The 9,190-nt window shown below is 35.6% G+C and overlaps 1 non-coding gene across 1 annotated transcript; it reads left to right on the top strand.

Annotated features, from left to right (window-relative positions):
• The first annotated feature begins 6,753 nt into the window (after positions 1–6,753).
• Positions 6,754–6,825, top strand: TRNAG-UCC (transfer RNA glycine (anticodon UCC)). Its single transcript has one exon. It is a non-coding gene; the product is annotated as a tRNA-Gly (tRNA).
• The last annotated feature ends 2,365 nt before the right edge of the window (positions 6,826–9,190 follow it).

Below are 9,190 nucleotides of genomic sequence, written 5' to 3'. Positions count from 1 at the left end.
GTAAGGCTACTAAATAAATAGGCCTATACCTGAAAATTTCACTTTTCTATACGAAAAGTTGAGAAAATATTTCTTTTGAATAAAAAAAACCAAACTTGTGAAAAATGAGCATTAAAATTAAAACTTACATTCTTATAATGCACTTATACTTATCAGGCAAATCTATAGATTAACGTGGATTCAGTTTTAATAAGTTCTCTTCCCTTTATCTATTGAATCAGTGCTGGCCATCCCTGAATATAGCCCGACCAAGCGGCATATACCACCTCTTTCGTCTGACTCTTTCCTTTCCGCTGTAAAGCGCTCAGGTTCTCCTGGGCTCTAAAGCGCGCGCTTGCTCCTGTGGGCATCAATTGACATGCCTGAGGTATGTGATTAAAAATTATTATTAAAGAGTTATTATTAAGAGTCAAGAATGTCAATGTACTCGTGTATGAAATAATAATAATAATAATAATAATAATAATAATAATAATAATAATAATAATAATAATAATAATAATAATAGCCATTTAACAATTTAACAAACTAGTGCTTATTCTTATCGAGGAAGTGGACGTGACAACGTGACGCTTAGAGTGAAACCTACAGAGCAACAATCGGTCGGCAAAATTATGTTTTAAAAGCACACCGCACGTTATTGTATGATGCCGACATGTTAACCATGAGAGGCGGCGATAATACCCGAAATGTTTAGACGCAAGAAGACGTTTATCTAGGGCTTTCTTACACTTTTATATGGAACTGTCAAAAATTAGTTCTACAAAATCGGAACAAATAGATATTTCTAAATATATTATTCATACAAGCATGAGAGACATAATTTTTTCGGGTCTTCTTTTTCATTATTTTTGACATGAAACGCCTACACTCGACCTACAAGGAGAAAAAAATTTTAAGTTTCGATATGAAAGATTTTCCTGTAATCTACAATTTCACTCGCGGTGCCATGAAAACAGAAGACTAATGTCACTTACTTACATAATCCATGGTCTACTATATATTGCAGTAAGCTGACGTCACTCAAAATCCGCTGTCGGATTCTAAGAATAAAGACGCTTCAAGCAATCCAAGTGACGCTTTTATGGCACTCATATTCTGTGATGCACTAATACTGGTAGAACTTAAATGATTTTGTTTTTAAATACAAATATGAAATTTACTTTAGGAAACATTTTTCGTATTACTAGCAATTAAATCAAGTTCTTGATCTGCTCTGAAGACAATTTTGTTGGAAAAGTCCACAAGAAACCCATCGCATTACGAACATATTACTTCGTAAAAAAAAAAGAGTTAAAATATATTCCCTTATCAAAATGCATAATTTCCTCAAAACCAGAACACTGTCTCTTTTCACTTCAGGGTGGACACATTTTAAAGTACAAAAATTGGGGCAATCCCGATTTGTTTGACATCTAGTACCCCTACTGTTGTATACAATTCCAACATTATTAGTCATTCCTCTTTTTATACGTTATTCATCCTAGTACTCTTGCTTTTATGCACGTTGGCTACATGGGAAACAAGTCCGATTCAGATGGGAACAATGTGTATCATGTCATAAAACATTACGCGAAATTTATGGTTTACCATACGGCAGTTTCAGACTGTGTCGGATATGACTTCCACATTATTGTCAGTAGCTTTAATTTCAAGATAATTCATTGCCCTGAAACTAATAGGCTAATGAACTATTATCTAAGTGACTTCACTTGTAATATACGTTACAGTTTGGCCTTCACCTAAACGAGCAGAACTAATGAAAAACTTGTTTGTACTTAAGACCGGAGAGTGACAATCTTTATATTACATATTTAATTTTAAAATAATTAGTTGGTGTAATGCTAACAATGTCACCTTCATCATCATAATTACCATTATTATTTTATATAAGTTAATTCCCTTCATGAGGAATTTATTAATCTCAGCCGTAGATAATAAAATATTAATTAAAATATAATTACAATATCGATACTTGATCATGAACAGTTTTATCTATTTCAATATGAGTGAAAATTTTCCTTTACTAATTACTTACCTACAAATGGCTTTTAAGTAACCCGTAGATTCATATTCGCCCTCACATAAGCCCGCCATCGGTCCCTATCCTGTGCAAGATTAATCCAGTCTCTATCATCATATCCCACCTCCCTCAAATCCATTTTAATATTATCCTCCCATCTACGTCTAGGCATCCACAAAGGCCTTTTTCCCTCCGGCTTCCCAACTAACACTCTATATGCATTTCTGGATTCCCCCATACGTGCTACATGTCCTGCTCATCTCATACGTCTAGATTTAATGTTCCTAATTATGTTAGGTGAAGAATACAATGCGTGCAGTTTTGCCTTGTGTAGCTTTCTCCATTCTCCTTTAACGTCATTTCTCTTAGCCCCCAAATATTTTCCTAAGAACCTTATTCTCAAACACTCTTGGTCTCTGTTCTTCTCTCAAAGCGAGAGTCCAAGTTTCACAATCATGCAGAACAACCGGTAATATAACTGTTTTATAAATTCTAACTTTCAGATTTTTTGACAGCAGACTAGATGACAAAAGTTTCTCAACCGAAAAATAACACGCATTTCCCATATTTATTCTGCGTTTAATTTCCTCCCGAGTGGCATTCATATCTGTTACTGCTGCTCCAAGATATTTGAATTTTTCCACCTCTTCGAAGGATAAATCTCCTAATTTTATATTTCCATCTCGTACAACATTCTGGTCACGAGACATAATCATATACTTTGTCTTTTCGAGGTTTACTTCCAAGCCTATCGCTTTACTTGCTTCAAGTAAAAGTTTTATGTATTCCCTAAACGTTTGTGGATTTTCTCCTGACATATTCACGTCATCCGCATAGACAAGAACCCTGCCTGTTATCCTCAACTTTCCTAATGGCATATTCTAGAGCGAAGTTAAAAAGTAAAGGTGCATCTCCTTGCTTTAGCTCGCAGTGAATTGAAAAAGCATCAGATAGAAACTGGCCTATACGGACACTGCTTTAAGTTTCACTGAGAACACATTTTAATTAATCGAACTAGTTTCTTGGAAATATCAAATTCAATAAGAATATTACATAAAACTTCTCTCTTAACAGAGTCATATGCCTTTTTTAAATCTATGAATAACTGATGTACTATACCCTTACACTCCCATTTTTTCTCCAATATCTGTCGAATACAAAAAATCTTATCAATAGTCGATCTATTACGCCTAAAACCGCAGTGATGATCCCCAATAATTCCATCTACATATATGGAGTTAATCTTCTCAAAATAATGTTACACAATTCTGCTAATTACACCAGAAATAATTATTATTAATTTTATTACTATTACTCAGAAAGGAAACAAAATTTAAAATATCTTCCTAAAAGACATCTCTTTTCTATTACTATAAAACAAAGTCACGTTTCAAGATTTTTATGTTTATGCTCCTTTTTCTATTACAGTGATTCCCAAAAATTTTTAAGGCGTGACGCACTTTTAGGCGAGACATTCATTTGTGACCCCTACTGCTGTACCGGTACTTATCCAAACGAAAATAAAAATCTCTGTAAAATCGAAGATAATGATAATTTTACTCAAAACCAGTGGATGCCATCCAAATTCTAGAGTATATCGTCCTTGTTCCTGCAATAATTCCTATGTGCAAAATATAAAATGTTTCAGTAGGAAGAAAAAACACATTTATGGCAGCCGTACATAGCAGACTGAATTCCTACATTTTCGAAACAAAGGAATATAATTACATATAGGAGATTTTATTATTTCCTGTATTACTATTTAAGTTCTTTAATAGAGCAAAAATGTGAAAATCGATAAATATGTCACATAGGAGTTACTGCAGAAACAACGACGATATGCAAGATAAGAAATAGGAATATGTAAAACTACCTATTTTCAAACTCCCTTTGACTTCTTAGACCGGTCTTCCCTCCTGAAATATTTTTCGAACATTTAAACACTTTCGTCTTTCAATATCAGTTTGCAATGCCAAGATGTTAACATAATAACAGAGAGAGATAAAGTGACGGGATTTCTAAATAAACTTGGTTTCTGGTCGATATAACTTGAATAAAAGAAATCTGATTCATTCCAGTGCATTAAGGAATTCGTGGAATATTTTTTCTATGCATGGTACGACAAATACTGAGTTTGTATTTGCGGACATGCAGTTCAATTTGCACAATTTTAAAGAACAGCTCTTAGAGCATATTTTCTAAAAAAATACTCATAACAATTACGATATTCACAGGTGGATACTGAATCACTTTTTAGACAGTTCCGTTCAACCGGCTGAAATTAAGAAAAAACTCACTGAAGTATGTACAATAGTGGCAAGAAAAACGGACCGACCCTTCTAGCTGATACAAAAGAATCCTGTGCTGTGTATTGTGTCAAATTGTCGTAATTTCAATATGGATAGTGAAGCCAGAGGTATGTACTGCTATTTAATGTAAAAATACGCAGTTATCTTTGCCGAATAGAGGTAGAAATGTAATATTGATACCAGATGAAAATAAAACTCTCAAAGTTTTTTTGTCTGTAAGTTTGAGACACTGAAGGAAACAAAAAGGGTAAGAATCGAACAAATGCAATAAATTTCATTCTTACAATTAATTATACAAGATGGATGTGTTTTGTGACTAGCAAAATTTGAATCTGTGACTCTGAAATCAGCTACAAGACCCTTGTCCGGATTTTTTTTGCCACTACTGTACCTACCGATAGAATGTTGAAACTATAACTTCGCAGAGCATAGACCGCTTTTGGGACAAAATAATGCAAAAATATCGAACTTTCAAAAAAGCTCTTAAATTTTTATAACATTTTTTGCAAACCTGTACTTAAGTAAAGTGAGCTCCTACTCTGTGACTGCCATAAAAACAAAAGCGAGAAATCTCCCTGAAATTGAAAATGATAATGTGTGGTTGTATGTGTATCGAATACAAGTCCAGATTTCAGAACCTATTTCCTGGAAAAGGGGCACAGTTATCACATTAAGTATATTTTAATTTATGAATACTAAAACTGTTTTGTGTTTATGTTCAACGTTGATTATGATTTTAATTATGTTCTTTTTTATTTTGTAAATCATCTCGCGACCCCCTCAGCTCTTTACACGACCCCCAGGGGGTCGCGACCCACACTTTGGGAACCGCTGTTTATTAAACGCTTCCTTTTCCATTACTATTCTCCTTTTGACTTCTTGGTAACATGAGCTGCTGCCGAGAAGTCAAGAGGAGAATAGCAATGGCACAGGTAGTTTTTAATACAAAAAGGAGCATTTTCTGCGGACCTCTGGAGAAAAAACTAAGAAAGAGACCTGTGAAGTCCTTTGTGTGGGGTGTAGCATTGTATGGGGCAGAAACATGGTCATTACGACGAAGTGAAGAGAAGCGAATAGAAGCATTTGAACTGTGGATATGGAGAAGGATGGAGTGTGTGAAGTGGATAGACAGAATAAGAAACTAAGCTGTGTTGGAAAGAGTGGGTGAAGAAAGAATGATGCTGAAACTGATCAGAAAGAGGAAGAGGAATTGGCTGGGTCCCTGGTTGAGAAGAAACTGCCTTCTGAAGGATGTACTGGAAGGAATGGTGAACAGGAGAAGAGTTCGGGGCAGAAGAAATCAGATGATAGACGACATTAAGATATATGGATCATATGAGGAGACAAAGAGGAAGGCAGAAAATAGGAACGACTGTAGAATGCTGGGTTTGCAGCGAAAGACCTGCCCTTGGGCAGAACACTATGAATGAATGAACTTACGTTACTGAATACTGTAATGGGCTACAAAGAAATGCTTTATTGCTGACTGCCATTTTCTTCTATTCTTTTTTTCCTTAAATGGACTTTCAGATATTGAAACAAGAAGTAGCTAATACACGTAATGTATGTTTGAAATTTGCAACGGCTGTAGTAGAGGTTCTCAAATTTCTTTTTCCAAGTACTACTAATTCAGTGCGTTCCGGAAAGCGAAAGCAGTTCATAATAATTATACTTGAATAATATTGAATGATTTTATTCATTTACTTATGTAGGTATGTATTTTGAATAAAATATTAAAGCAATATAGGCCTGAACATTATTACAACTTTCAACTAATAAGGGAATAAGCCATATTTCATTTACTACGTTTGCATGGAGTATTCAGATCGATCTGAATTCTTACCATATTGAAATCTTCATGAAAACGAGGATTCAATTCGATCTCAGTCTCAAGGTCGATACACCTAAAAAGTGGGATCGGATCGTATTCAGTTCGAATTGAGTTCCATGAAAACGGGTATCGTATTTAATACGATCTCAATACGCTAAGCGCGTGATCGATCGTCATTTGTTTTATGTGTCAGCTGTTTTACCAACATCGAGGGCAATATGTATGTTGAAAAAAAGTGTTGTAAAACATAATATTTCGTGTTTTCCTAAAAGTCAATATTACCCTTATTCACTAACAGTCAGAATATTAAGTTTTCATGCGCCTCGTTTGGAAAACGCAACATTGTTTATAGCTAACGGCTACAGAGTGGCCAACACGCTAATATGTCGATGACATGGTGACCAACGTAACTACTTTAGAAACTTCAGCTTCCGTACTCAGATCGTTTTCAATACGTATCGAAAATTGCGTGAAAACAGGGATCGTATTCAGCACGGAAAATATATTCAGATCGATTTAAATACTCCATGAAAACGTAGTATTTATTAGGCCTACAGAAAACACCATATCCAGAATAATTACGCAGCTGTGCGATGGTGGTGTAATGGTGAGCATAGTTGCCTTCCAAGCAGTTGATCCGGGTTCGATTCCCGGCCATCGCATTTCTTTTTATAAAATTAAACAGTCTCTAAATTAAATACCAATGTATTAATATCATTAACGAATTCGTATAAATTCGTAAAATGCTATAAAAAAAACGGTGTTACAGTAAAGTACACGAGTAAGTACAGCTTTTGTGTACGGGAATGGTTGCAGTTGAAGTGTGTTGTTATCACCAAATAACTCTGTTTATGACTTCAGTTACGATTCTGAACAATAGCCGGTTCTCACGACAACGCGTTTGGAATATCTGCATGCTCCTCTGTTCGGCACTCTAAAGTTCCAAGTTTATTCAATTACAACATTTGATCTCATTGCGCTGTCTAGAACTTGATATAAGTAATAAGGCGATTGGTACATGGGGCATGAACCAGAGGAATTGAACGCAGCGGTCTGGAGCCATATATTAAATTCCAGTCCCGGAAATTGCATGAAGAGATTAAGTTAAACGAATATATAGTTTATCACTTCGCTGCGCTGCGGGGTATGGAATGCGTACCAAGTGTTTTAGCCATTATAATGTCACAATGCCAGTTTCTCGAGGTATCATTCAAAATAAGAACCCAACACAAACGTGTTCTTCGTTTACATTTATTATTAACTTGCTATTAAAATTATATATTATAGCATTAAAACAAGACCATACTTATATCACAGTCTAGTATATACAGTCACGAAGTTTGAGTTGTTGAGGTTGCTAGGAACAATAGACTGTGAAGGTACTATTTCGCATTGTCGGTAATGAGGCGATAAAAGCGATCCTAGTGGTTAGCAACTGTCTATGGATGCGTATTTGTTACGTATTGAGCTTCGTGACTGTATATACTAGACTGTGGTTAGCCTATATGAAGAAAACTAAAGAAGGTAAACGTGCGAATTCGAAATTAGTAAGCAGAACAAGTGGACAGCTTCAAATACTTGGGGTGTACTATAAGCAGTAACATGAGCTGCCAGGAAGTCAAAGGGAAGATAGCAATGGCAAAGGAAGCTTTTAATAGAAAAATGAGCATCTTCTGCAGACCTCTGGGAAAAGAATTAAGGGACTAGTGAAGTGCTTTGTGTGCAGTGTGGCACTGTATGGGGGAGAAACATGGGGATTATGACGAAGTGAAGAGAAACGACTGAAAGCATTTTAAATGTGCATTTGGAGAAGAATGGAGCGTGTGAAATGGACAGATATAATAAGAAATGAAGCTGTGCTAGAAAGAGTGGGCGAAGAAGCAGTAATGCTGAATCAGATAAGGAACAGAAAAAGAAAGTGGTTGGGTCACTGGCTAAGAAGAAACTGCCTACTGCAATGAATGGTGAACGGAAGAAAAGTTTAGGACACAAGAATATATCAGATGATATACAACATTAAAATATATAGATCGTATGCGAAAACTAAGAGGAAGAAGGAAAGTAAAGAATGTTGGAAAATGCTGGATTTGCAGTGAATTACTTTCCCTTTGGAAGAACATTATGAATGGATGAATCATTAAAACTTATCCTAATAATCTAAAGAGGTACATTAAAATATATTATACATAGGATAAGTCCACACCTGTGGAGTAACGGTCAGCGCGTCTGGCTGCGAAACCAGGTGGCCCGGGTTCGAATCCCGATCGGGGCAAGTTACCTGGTTGAGGTTTTTTCCGGGGTTTTCCCTCAACCCAATACGAACAAATGCTGGGTAACTTTCGGTGCTGGACCCCTTACTCATTTCACCGGCATTATCACCTTCATATCATTCAGACGCTAAATAACGTAGATGTTGATACAGCGTCGTAAAATAACCCAATAAAATAAAATAAATACATAGGATAAAGGTTGGTAAATTGTGATATGAATAATATTGTAATCGTTGTTTTACATAACTTATTACAATTTTACTGAGCGAGAGGAAGATCGGTTTTTTGCGTCAACGTATTAAGAAATTATTAAAAATAACTATCACAATATGTTTTCTTTTTTTAGTGGGTTATTTTACGACGCTATGGTTATTTAGCGTCTGAATGAGATGAAGGTGATAATGCCGGTGAAATGAGTCCGCGGTCCAGCACCGATAGTTAGGCTACCCAGCATTTACCCAGAAAAAACCTCAACCAGGTAATTTGTCTCGACCAGGAATCGAAGCCCGGCCACCTGGCTTCGCGGCTAGACTCGCTAACCGTTACTCCAAAGGTGTGGACTATATCACAATATTACTCGTATCACAATATTACCAACATTTACCCTACATAATGGTAAATCTTAAACTTATTTACAAGATATTGCAGTTTTGGAACTCATATGTATTGTTATTCTTATTACTTTCAAAATCTATCACATAAAATATTTGAAATTAAACAATACGTGTTACAATTCGATTTATGGTTCACAGCAAAT

Source organism: Periplaneta americana, chromosome 14, assembly GCF_040183065.1.
Source record: "Periplaneta americana isolate PAMFEO1 chromosome 14, P.americana_PAMFEO1_priV1, whole genome shotgun sequence".
Taxonomy (NCBI): Eukaryota; Metazoa; Arthropoda; class Insecta; order Blattodea; family Blattidae; genus Periplaneta; species Periplaneta americana.
This window is presented reverse-complemented; position numbering and strand designations above follow the sequence as displayed.